The sequence below is a fragment of the Macaca thibetana genome, chromosome 17 (genome assembly GCF_024542745.1).
Source record: "Macaca thibetana thibetana isolate TM-01 chromosome 17, ASM2454274v1, whole genome shotgun sequence".
NCBI lineage: Eukaryota > Metazoa > Chordata > Mammalia > Primates > Cercopithecidae > Macaca > Macaca thibetana.
The window spans coordinates 25,914,489-25,927,646 of NC_065594.1; positions in this window are offsets into that span (position 1 = coordinate 25,914,489).

Here is a 13,158-nt window from a genome sequence, read left to right on the forward strand (position 1 = left end):
AGGCTGAGGCAAGAGAATGGCGTGAGCTGAGATCATGCCACTGCACTCCAGCCTGGGCAACAGAGCGAGACTCCGTTTCAAAAAAAAAGTGAAACTCCATTTATGTGCATCTTTTCTTCTCTACCAGCTCATCGCACCTAGATGCATGAATTGAAACACACGTATCACCTGATTACTCCTGAATTTACAGCTTCTGTCCATATATCTGACTCTGCACTTAATAGTTCTGCTTAGAAATCTAGCAGGCATTCCCAACTAAACATGTTCAAAATAAAACTCTTATTTTTCTCTCCAAGCCCTTTCCTGTCCTGGGTGTCTAATATGGTTTGGTTCTGCATCCCCATCCAAATCTCATCTAGAATTGTAATCCCCATAATCCCCATGTGTCAAGGGACATTCCTGGTGAGAGGTGACTGGATCATGGGGGCAGTTTCCCCATGCTCTTCTCATGATAGTGAGTTCTCATGAATCTGAAGAAGATTACTGCTTCCCCTTCTACCATGACTGTAAGTTTCCTGAGGCCTCCCTAGCCATGTGGAACTGTGAATCAATTAAACCTCTTTCCTTTATAAATTACCCAGTCTCGGGCATTTATAGCAGTCTGAAAACGGACTAATACAGCATTCCCATCTTAGCATGTGGCATGAATTTTCATCTAGTTTATACATCTATCATCTGGGGGATATACCGTTAATGATTCTTCATTCTTGGCTTTCCCTTCCAATCTGCACCCAAACATCAAGTCAATTAGCTTTACTTTTATTTTAGTGTGTGTGCGTTTGTACATGTGTGTGTGTGTATAGTATTTCAGTAGCTTCTGAGGTATAAGTGGTTTTTGGCCACATGGATAGCTTTACTTTTAAAAATATTCCAATTTTGACCCCAGCATGCCACACACTTGAGTTTTACTTGCGGAATGCATGAAGAGGGCAAGAGGGGGCCTGGGCCAGCTTAGGTAAGTCTGAGAACTGATTCCTGTGGGGAGTGAGAAGGGCTGAGGCTCAGAATGCTCAGAAACAAGGGACCAGGAAAAAGAACTCAGAGTGAGGACTGAGATGAGCATTTAGGGACCTGGAAGCACATGGTTTCTCAGTATCAAAACGAAGCATTCTGAAGCACTAGCAACAAAAAAAAAACCCCTGAAAATTGAAGAAACTTCTGCCTCATACAGGAAACCTGTGACATAGTTCTTGCAGGGAAAATAAACTAAGAATAAGGCCACCTAAGTACTAGAAGGAGGGAAAGTCAACCTACCAAAAGTAAGATCATGTAGCATTGAGACAATGGCAGATTCTGGTATAGGAAGATAGTAGTTGGGTTTACTTTCTTTAAGGTGGATAGTGTCAGTCAAAAAGTAAACTTAGTTCCTTAATGCCTGACATGACAATTGGCAAATTCTACAGGTAGATAATTCAAAGAGTAAACTTTCTTTAAAAGCTTCTGCTGGAATAGGAACAGCTCCAGTCTCCAACTCCCAGCGCGAGCCACACAGAAGACCGGTGATTTCTGCATTTTCAACTGAGGTACTGGGTTCATCTCACTGGGGAGTGCCGGACGATCGGTGCTGGTCAGCTGCTGCAGCCCGACCAGCGAGAGCTGAAGCAGGGCGAGGCATTGCCTCACCTGGGAAGCGCAAGGGGGAAGGGAATCCCTTTTCCTAGCCAGGGGAACTGAGACACACAACACCTGGAAAATCGGGTAACTCCCACCCCAATACAGCGCTTTAAGCAAACAGGCACACCAGGAGATCATATCCCACACCTGGCCGGGAGGGTCCCACGCCCACAGAGCCTCCCTCATTGCTAGCACAGCAGTCTGTGATCTACCGGCAAGGCAGCAGCGAGGCTGGGGGAGGGGCGCCCGCCATTGCTGAGGCTTAAGTAGGTAAACAAAGCTGCTGGGAAGCTCGAACTGGATGGAGATCACAGCAGCTCAAGGAAACCTGCCTGTCTCTGTAGACTCCACCTCTGAGGACAGGGCACAGTAAACAATAACAAACACAGCAGAAGCCTCTGCAGACGCAAACGACTCTGTCTGACAGCTTTGAAGAGAGCAGTGGATCTCCCAACACGGAGGTTGAGATCTGAGAAGGGACAGACTCCCTGCTCAAGTGGGTCCCTGACCCCTGAGTAGCCTAACTGGGAGACATCCCCCACTAGGGGCAGTCTGACACCCCACACCTCACAGGGTGGAGTACACCCCTGAGAGGAAGCTTCCAAAGCAAGAATCAGACAGGTACACTCGCTGTTCAGAAATGTTCTATCTTCTGCAGCCTCTGCTGCTGATACCCAGGCAAACAGGGTCTGGAGTGGACCTCAAGCAATCTCCAACAGACCTACAGCTGAGGGTCCTGACTGTTAGAAGGAAAACTATCAAACAGGAAGGACACCTATACCAAAAGGCCATCAGTACATCACCATCATCAAAGACCAGAGGCAGAAAAAACCACAAAGATGGGGAAAAAGCAGGGCAGAAAAGCTGGAAATTCAAAAAATAAGAGTGCATCTCCCCCAGCAAAGGAGCGCAGCTCATCGCCAGCAACGGATCAAAGCTGGACGGAGAATGACTTTCACGAGATGAGAGAAGAAGGCTTCAGTCCATCAAATTTCTCAGAGCTGAAGGAGGAATTACGTACCCAGCGTAAAGAAACTAAAAATCTTGAAAAAAAAGTGGAAGAATTGATGGCTAGAGTAATTAATGCAGAGAAGGTCATAAATGAAATGAAAGAGATGAAAACCATGACACAAGAAATACGTGACAAATGCACAAGCTTCAGTAACCGACTCGATCAACTGGAAGAAAGAGTATCTGCGATTGAGGATCAAATGAATGAAATGAAGCGAGAAGAGAAACCAAAAGAAAAAAGAAGAAAAAGAAATGACCAAAGCCTGCAAGAAGTATGGGATTATGTAAAAAGACCAAATCTACGTCTGATTGGGGTGCCTGAAAGTGAGGGGGAAAATGGAACCAAGTTGGAAAACACTCTTCAGGATATCATCCAGGAGAACTTCCCCAACCTAGTAGGGCAGGCCAACATTCAAATCCAGGAAATACAGAGAACGCCACAAAGATACTCCTCGAGAAGAGCAACTCCAAGACACATAATTGCCAGATTCACCAAAGTTGAAATGAAGGAAAAAATCTTAAGGGCAGCCAGAGAGAAAGGTCGGGTTACCCACAAAGGGAAGCCCATCAGACTAACAGCAGATCTCTCGGCAGAAACTCTCCAAGCCAGAAGAGAGTGGGGGCCAATATTCAACATTCTTAAAGAAAAGAATTTTCAACCCAGAATTTCATATCCAGCCAAACTAAGTTTCATAAGTGAAGGAGAAATAAAATCCTTTACAGATAAGCAAATGCTTAGAGATTTTGTCACCACTAGGCCTGCCTTACAAGAGACCCTGAAGGAAGCACTAAACATGGAAAGGAACAACCGGTACCAGCCATTGCAAAAACATGCCAAAATGTAAAGACCATCGAGGCTAGGAAGAAACTGCATCAACTAACGAGCAAAATAACCAGATAATATCATAATGGCAGGATCAAGTTCACACATAACAATATTAACCTTAAATGTAAATGGACTAAATGCTCCAATTAAAAGACACAGACTGGCAAACTGGATAAAGAGTCAAGACCCATCAGTCTGCTGTATTCAGGAGACCCATCTCACACGCAGAGACATACATAGGCTCAAAATAAAGGGATGGAGGAAGATTTACCAAGCAAATGGAGAACAAAAAAAAGCGGGGGTTGCAATACTAGTCTCTGATAAAACAGACTTTAAACCATCAAAGATCAAAAGAGACAAAGAAGGCCATTACATAATGGTAAAGGGATCAATTCAACAGGAAGAGCTAACTATCCTAAATATATATGCACCCAATACAGGAGCACCCAGATTCATCAAGCAAGTCCTTAGAGACTTACAAAGAGACTTAGACTCCCAAACATTAATAATGGGAGACTTCAACACTCCACTGTCAACATTAGACAGATCAACGAGACAGAAAGTTAACAAGGATATCCAGGAATTGAACTCATCTCTGCAGCAAGCAGACCTAATAGACATCTATAGAACTCTCCACCCCAAATCAACAGAATATACATTCTTCTCAGCACCACATCGTACTTACTCCAAAATCGATCACGTAATTGGAAGTAAAGCACTCCTCAGCAAATGTACAAGAACAGAAATTATAACAAACTGTCTCTCAGACCACAGTGCAATCAAACTAGAACTCAGGACTAAGAAACTCAATCAAAACCGCTCAACTACATGGAAACTGAACAACCTGCTCCTGAATGACTACTGGGTACATCACGAAATGAAGGCAGAAATAAAGATGTTCTTTGAAACCAATGAGAACAAAGATACAACATACCAGAATCTCTGGGACACATTTAAAGCAGTGTGTAGAGGGAAATTTATAGCACTAAATGCCCACAAGAGAAAGCAGGAAAGATCTAAAATTGACACTCTAACATCGCAATTAAAAGAACTAGAGAAGCAAGAGCAAACACATTCGAAAGCTAGCAGAAGGCAAGAAATAACTAAGATCAGAGCAGAACTGAAGGAGATAGAGACACAAAAAACCCTCCAAAAAATCAATGAATCCAGGAGTTGGTTTTTTGAAAAGATCAACAAAATTGATAGACCGCTAGCAAGACTAATAAAGAAGAAAAGAGAGAAGAATCAAATTGACGCAATTAAAAATGATAAAGGGGATATCACCACCGACCCCACAGAAATACAAACTACCATCAGAGAATACTGTAAACACCTCTATGCAAATAAACTGGAAAATCTAGAAGAAATGGATAATTTCCTGGACACTTACACTCTTCCAAGACTAAACCAGGAAGAAGTTGAATCCCTGAATAGACCAATAGCAGGCTCTGAAATTGAGGCAATAATTAATAGCCTACCAACCAAAAAAAGTCCAGGACCAGATGGATTCACAGCTGAATTCTACCAGAGGTACAACGAGGAGTTGGTACCATTCCTTCTGAAACTATTCCAATCAATAGAAAAAGAGGGAATCCTCCCTAACTCATTTTATGAGGCCAACATCATCCTGATACCAAAGCCTGGCAGAGACACAACAAAAAAAGAGAATTTTAGACCAATATCCCTGATGAACATCGATGCAAAAATCCTCAATAAAATACTGGCAAACCGGATTCAGCAACACATCAAAAAGCTTATCCACCATGATCAAGTGGGCTTCATCCCTGGGATGCAAGGCTGGTTCAACATTCGCAAATCAATAAACATAATCCAGCATATAAACAGAACCAAAGAAACAGAACCCCATGATTATCTCAATAGATGCAGAAAAGGCTTTTGACAAAATTCAACAGCCCTTCATGCTAAAAACGCTCAATAAATTCGGTATTGATGGAACGTACCTCAAAATAATAAGAGCTATTTATGACAAACCCACAGCCAATATCATACTGAATGGGCAAACACTGGAAAAATTCCCTTTGAAAACTGGCACAAGACAGGGATGCCCTCTCTCACCACTCCTATTCAACATAGTGTTGGAAGTTCTGGCTAGGGCAATTAGGCAAGAGAAAGAAATCAAGGGTATTCAGTTAGGAAAAGAAGAAGTCAAATTGTCCCTGTTTGCAGATGACATGATTGTATATTTAGAAAACCCCATTGTCTCAGCCCAAAATCTCCTTAAGCTGATAAGCAACTTCAGCAAAGTCTCAGGATACAAAATTAATGTGCAAAAATCACAAGCATTCTTATACACCAGTAACAGACAAACAGAGAGCCAAATCAGGAATGAACTTCCATTCACAATTGCTTCAAAGAGAATCAAATACCTAGGAATCCAACTTACAAGGGATGTAAAGGACCTCTTCAAGGAGAACTACAAACCACTGCTCAGTGAAATCAAAGAGGACACAAACAAATGGAAGAACATACCATGCTCATGGATAGGAAGAATCAATATCGTGAAAATGGCCATACTTCCCAAGGTAATTTATAGATTCAATGCCATCCCCATCAAGCTACCAACGAGTTTCTTCACAGAATTGGAAAAAACTGCTTTAAAGTTCATATGGAACCAAAAAGGAGCCCGCATCTCCAAGACAATCCTAAGTCAAAAGAACAAAGCTGGAGGCATCACGCTACCTGACTTCAAACTATACTACAAGGCTACAGTCACCAAAACAGCATGGTACTGGTACCAAAACAGAGATATAGACCAATGGAACAGAACAGAGTCCTCAGAAATAATACCACACATCTACAGCCATCTGATCTTTGACAAACCTGAGAGAAACAAGAAATGGGGAAAGGATTCCCTATTTAATAAATGGTGCTGGGAAAATTGGCTAGCCATAAGTAGAAAGCTGAAACTGGATCCTTTCCTTACTCCTTATACGAAAATTAATTCAAGATGGATTAGAGACTTAAATGTTAGACCTAATACCATAAAAATCCTAGAGGAAAACCTAGGTAGTACCATTCAGGACATAGGCATGGGCAAAGACTTCATGTCTAAAACACCAAAAGCAACAGCAGCAAAAGCCAAAATTGACAAATGGGATCTCATTAAACTAAAGAGCTTCTGCACAGCAAAAGAAACTACCATCAGAGTGAACAGGCAACCTACAGAATGGGAGAACATTTTTGCAATCTACTCATCTGACAAAGGGCTAATATCCAGAACCTACAAAGAACTCAAATAAATTTACAAGAACAGAACAAACAACCCCATCAAAAAGTGGGCAAAGGATATGAACAGACATTTCTCAAAAGAAGACATTCATACAGCCAACAGACACATGAAAAAATGTTCATCATCACTGGCCATCAGAGAAATGCAAATCAAAACCACAATGAGATACCATCTCACACCAGTTAGAATGGCGATCATTAAAAAGTCAGGAAACAACAGGTGCTGGAGAGGATGTGGAGAAATAGGAACACTTTTACACTGTTGGTGGGATTGTAAACTAGTTCAACCATTATGGAAAACAGTATGGCGATTCCTCAAGGATCTAGAACTAGATGTACCATATGACCCAGCCATCCCATTACTGGGTATATACCCAAAGGATTATAAATTATGCTGCTATAAAGACACATGCATACGTATGTTTATTGCAGCACTATTCACAATAGCAAAGACTTGGAATCAACCCAAATGTCCATCAGTGACAGATTGGATTAAGAAAATGTGGCACATATACACCATGGAATACTATGCAGCCATCAAAAAGGATGAGTTTGTGTCCTTTGTAGGGACATGGATGCAGCTGGAAACCATCATTCTTAGCAAACTATCACAAGAACAGAAAAACCAAACACTGCATGTTCTCACTCATAGGTGGGAACTGAACAATGAGATCACTTGGACTCAGGAAGGGGAACATCACACACCGGGGCCTACATTGGGGAGGGGGGAGGGGGGAGGGGGGAGGGATTGCATTGGGAGTTATACCTGATGTAAATGACGAGTTGATGGGTGCAGCACACCAACAAGGCACAAGTATACATATGTAACAAACCTGCACGTTATGCACATGTACCCTACAACTTAAAGTATAATAATAATAAATAAATTTTTTAAAAAAAGCTTCTGCTTTGATAAGAGCTTTTAGAATTCAAAACATTTGCTCAATCTGACTTTCTGACATAGATGCAAATAAAACCAAAGAATTGTAGAAATCTAAATATACTACCTACATTAGGAACCACAATTGACATAGATAAACAAAGTCATTCTCTCATAAAAACACAATTCATGAGACTATTGCTAAACAGGCATTTAATATCTTGCATCTTCAAAATAAGTCACTTCAGTATGTTTTGAGGATTGCTAATACCAGTGCTATTTGTAATGGTACCGAAAGATCACACACTGGCTTAAGTTGCTATCTCCCCTAAAAGAAGAATGTTCACTTATCAATGAGGAGAGTAAAGGAAAGATGGGGTGCAACCGAAAGGTGCAACGCAATAGCAGCATCTTTTACTTAATCAAGACTCCAGTAGTGGAAGCATCTTATTATTACTATTTTTTTAAAGAACATTAGCTAAAAGCACTCACTGGAGAAGAAGTTGCTGATGGGCCTTTCAGCCTTACAGGAAAGTGGTCCTGGAGTTTTATTTTGCATTCTACATAAACACAACTTTTGCAACAGAAAAGGGAAGATTAGACATTATTAAATTAAAATAAATAAAGTAACTAAAAGTTTACTGTGTTGACCTTAAAAGTAAGCTTGCAGAACTGTGATTTACTAACTACTCTAGTAACTTAAAATATTTTTTAAAGAGGATAATGATAACAAATATAACTTGATTATATTTACACTTCAAAATGTTAGAGTAGGATAAGATATGGGTATTTTTAATGTGACAGTATTACATAAATGGTAATAAATACTCAGCTATAATAAAATTCTGCATGTGTGGGTGGGTTCGTGAAGAAACATAAAAAAACGCCAAATAAAAAAAATCTAAGTTGCAATTAAAAATCTGAGTTGCTGTATATTTATATTTTTATTGCTGATTTGTGTGAAAATAAATATTAATTGGTAAAGAAGCCCACAAAGCCAAACTATCTAATGTGGTGAATCATAAAGACTAAATTAAGCTGAATTTTAAATGCCACTTTACCACATATCCAATTTCATTTTCTCAGGTATTCATTAAAAATACAGTCTTTTCACACATAAGTACTTTAGCTATATCGGAGGCTTAAATGTATTATGACACCACAACTAAAAATGAAGAGAACTGTTTCCCTGAGTCATGAGGCAGCCCGATGGTGCAGAATTAAATCATTTCAAATCAATCTCAGAATGCTTTTCTGCCTCAAGGCAGAACACTACAAGCAAAGGATTAACTTAGAAAAGGCTACAGGGAGCATGGGTTAAGGACTCTTTCTATATCAGCTTTAGCAACTTTTCTACATTTCAGAATTAAGTGACTCTTCTGTTACAGAAAAAAATTGCTTGGTCTTCAATTTAAAGAAATAAAGCAGAATTATTTAAATTCATAAGCAATCCTGTTTTGTTTTGCTTTTTCATTTAAGACCGGTTGAAAGTTCCATTGTACAAACTTTAAAGAAAAATCGAGTGAGAAAAGATACATTCTAGCTTTATTTGTTATATACTCAGATCCCCTAGTGGAATAGACAGTTTTTATTTGTCTTTGAGCTTCTGTGCTTTTCAATGTCTTTCAGAGAATGTACAGTCAACATTTCTTCATCCCAGACTGAGCCTGCATCTAAGCTGCCAAAGTAAGATGAAGTAGCAGAGCTTTTCATCTACACAATTCAGGACCCCATTAGTTAACCCTAACCTTCTAATTAAGCCAGATAGATTTTTTTAGTCAGTTTTCCTTTCTAAAAAATTAAGTCCATTGACAAAACTGATTTTGGCAGAATGTGAGGAATATTAGAATCCTTCTATGCTCTCAAAAAGCATCTCAACTTTAGGAAATCTATCTTCAAAACCAGGATTATTTGGGTCTAAATTTAACATGGCAAAAGCATGATACATTGAATCATTTCTCACATTCCTTGAAAATATTGAGTCATTTCAGCCATATCACTTTAATTTTAATTTAGTCTGCAAATAATATTGCAATATTTTCTTGTGTTAACTATAATACCTTTTTTGTTTTGTTTTTTGTTTGGGTCCGGGTCTTGCTCTGTCTCTGAGGCTGGAGTGCAGTGGCATGATCCCCACTCACTGCAACATCCACTTTCCCAGTTCAAGCAATTCTCCTGCTTCAGTCTCCCAAGTACCTGGAACCATGGGTGTGTGCCACCACATCCGGCTAAGTTTTGGATTTTTAGTAGAGACGAGGTTTTGCCATGTTGGCCAGGGTGGTCTCAAACTCCCAACCTCAGGTAATCTGCCTGTCTCGGCCTCCGGAAGTGTTGAGATTCAGGCGTGAGCCATAGGCCCGGCCGTATTAACTGTGATACCTCTTAATAGAAACTATTCCAAGAACACCCAAATACTTCTATCCAGTGGCTTATTGGGATTATTTTGTATAAGAGGTCCTACTGTCCTTCTGTTTTAAACTAGATAACGTGTGTTGTTTGTAAAGGGTTTGGAGTTTCAGAGCCCATGGCTTTATTTCAGTTATGCCTTGCTGCTAAGTGTTCAGAAAATGTGAGAAGGCTAAAATACAGCTTTTGACACTAGGGGAGGAAACACCAAACCTTGTCATCATCTTTGCAGTAACGAATTACACTCTCCTCCAGGAAGTCTAAATAATAAACAGAAGACGTGCCAATTTGAAGCTGCAAGCTATTTTCTGTGTCCACAAAAAATGTTGAACTTACACTTAAGGCAGATAGTAGAAAAGTAATTTGACTGAGCCTAATTTAACCAAAAACAGTTTAAACAATCCCTGGGGAGGAAGACAATCACCATTAACCTTATGTTCATACATTAGACTGAGAAATTAAGGGTTTTATAAAGTAATGTAAGTTGCGAAGTGTGAACCAGAGTTCTATAGCCTTTGGAGAGATTTTGAGGGAGAAAAGTGTATCTTAACTATGAAAATATAGAGTGACTGTGCTGAAAATAGTTGTTCGGTCATAGGAAGTTGTGAGGGTTCTGGTGCATGCAAGTGTTTGCAGGAAAGCCAGAGGCATAAAAGGAATCCACGAATGCATGTATCTGTCTTATGCTGGTAAAGAAACTAAAAATATAATGGCTTTGGCTTCACTCGTGCTAGACCCATGCTAAACCCACAGTTATTTAATATTGAGCAACACAGAATGCTGTGATAATGGGCTATTATGTTTTGGAGTTACTGCTTTAAGGCCATAGAGCAAGGTCTCGCACAACTTTGGAAGGTGAATGAACTTCAAGAAGCTTTCACACACAGACATCCCAATATACAATATACTAGGAATGGTATATTGTACTTCTAAGCACTTAGGTAGTTCCTTCCTTCATTTAGAGCTACCTAAACTGGACTACAAGGAAGCAGGGCATGGGGCAGAGGAATACATGATCTTAGCCAGCATGGGATAAAGGATGGTATCCTGACTTGAGTTACCTAGAAATCTGGTAAATACAGAAAATGAACCTTATAGTGTTGGAGGTCTTGTCATCCCCTTTCCTCCATGGAAGGGAGCAGATTGGTCCTTCCTTAATATTCCCCTGCCAGTGGTTTTATGGTGTGTGTAAACTCATAAAATTCATGGTACATATATGCAACCAGAGGGTTGAGTGAGACATCGCTGCATCGCTTGCACTGAGGTGCCAGTGTGACAGACAGCAGGACACTAAAGCGAATCTGAGACTGATTCCCCCACTCCACAAGAAGATTGCATGAAGAAATGTCCCCAAGAACCTGCTCCATGATTCGTGGTTGCTCAGCCTAATCAGAAATAGGAGGAGAAAAAAAAAAAAAAAAAAAAAAAAAAAAAAAGCTTCAAAGAGAATGGACAGGAGATTGGCGAAAATTTTCTTTGGAGACAGCTGCTGCCAAGTCGTGAGTCACCCTCCCACTTTCACAGGTAGGGATGGTGCTTCCTTCTAACCACAAACCTAGTAAGGAGGGCTTCGACAGACCCTCAGATAGCTTCGACACCGCTTTGCCCTGGAAAATCTCGGGGCTGGGGAAGCCTGGAGAACAAAGCCAGGTGGGTCTGCTGTGCCTGCACCTGATCATGAAAGCAAGTGATAGGTGGTGCTTTCCTGGACCAGAAGTGAGTCTTGTAGAAAGAGTCCCATACAAAGATGTCTTGAGTCCTGCGTACGTAGAGGGGAAGGTAATTCTTTAAAAAAAAAAAAAAAAAAAAAAAAAAAAATGAGGCTGTAAGTTTACCTTCAACATGCAGGACTGAGGGTGGAGCATTAGAGACTACCCAAAGTAGAGAAGTGTCCACTCAGGTTAGGGGAACTGCAGCATCCATTGATAGTCAAACTGAACGGTCAGCCAGGCCTTCCTCACCAGTGGAATCAGAGGCCAAGACTAGTGAGCAGAAAACCACCCAGCCAGGAAGGAACTGTCTTGCCCCTTTACCTTTATTCCCAGCCCAAGTGTGGACCTTGGAGAAGTCCTAAAGAAAGGCAAGCACAGAGGAGAAGGGAGAGCAGGTAGAGAAGAGACAGTCGTAGGGCTATCCCAGCATCCCCACCTGCAGACTCACAACCAGAGGAATGGGGAACTGCAGAAGGGAAGAGACTTCTCAGTAAGTTCTGTTTGGCCATTCATGCTGCCATGAACCAAAGCTGTGTTTGTCACTTAAAGTAACCAAAGACCACTTAAGAGTAAGTGGAAAAGCCGGTGGAAACTGATCAATCTTTCATGGGGGCAGGAGAAAGTTACCCCCATAAAAGAAAGTTTAAAGGGACAGTAGGTTTGAGAAAGGAATATATTGATAACAATCCATAAGCTTTGTTTTTTCTATGTTTAGGTTATAAGTGAGGAAAGTTTGGGGAAATAGCTCTTCGTCAGAGCTTTGTGTCATGGTGACCCAAGGGGATGACCTTATGTGACCATGACACAAAGCTCTGATGAAGAACTTATGTGCTCAGATTTCATCCTGGACATCCCGAGTTGTTAGTTTGTGGTGGAGTCTCAGCAGGTGTATTTTTGGGGAAAAAATGCCAGGGAATTCTGATGCTTACACTTGATGATAAATAATTCACTTGCATAAATCCATGGATTGTAGGCCAATAACAACAAGTCATTACAACAGAATAGGTTTGGGGAGGAATGTGACTACTTTTTTGAGTCAGAATTAATTTTGAGCTAGATAAGCCACATTGTGTAATATTTCTTACATTTCTGTAAGGCTTGCTAGCTAATGCCAAAGGAGTAACAGCTAATGCTCCTAAAGAGCAACTTGTATGCAAACGTTGGTAATAGAAGGTAGTTGACTTGGGGAACACTGAATTATTGAAGCAGAGAAGGGGGCATTCAGTGAGAAGAATGCAGTTTTGCTCTTGTATGAAGACCGTGGCTGGGAGAGGCCTTTGAACATCACCACCGAGTTTCCAAAACTCTAATACCTCCAGCTCCTTCACCTGGAATAAATGCTAGGCAGCTAGAAGTGCATAAAATCTTAAGCAGTCTTCATTTCCAATTCAAAAATATAGCAAATTACAGTTAAGAAGGTTCAGAGGACAAAATTAAGATTTAAATGTTCTGGGGTTGCT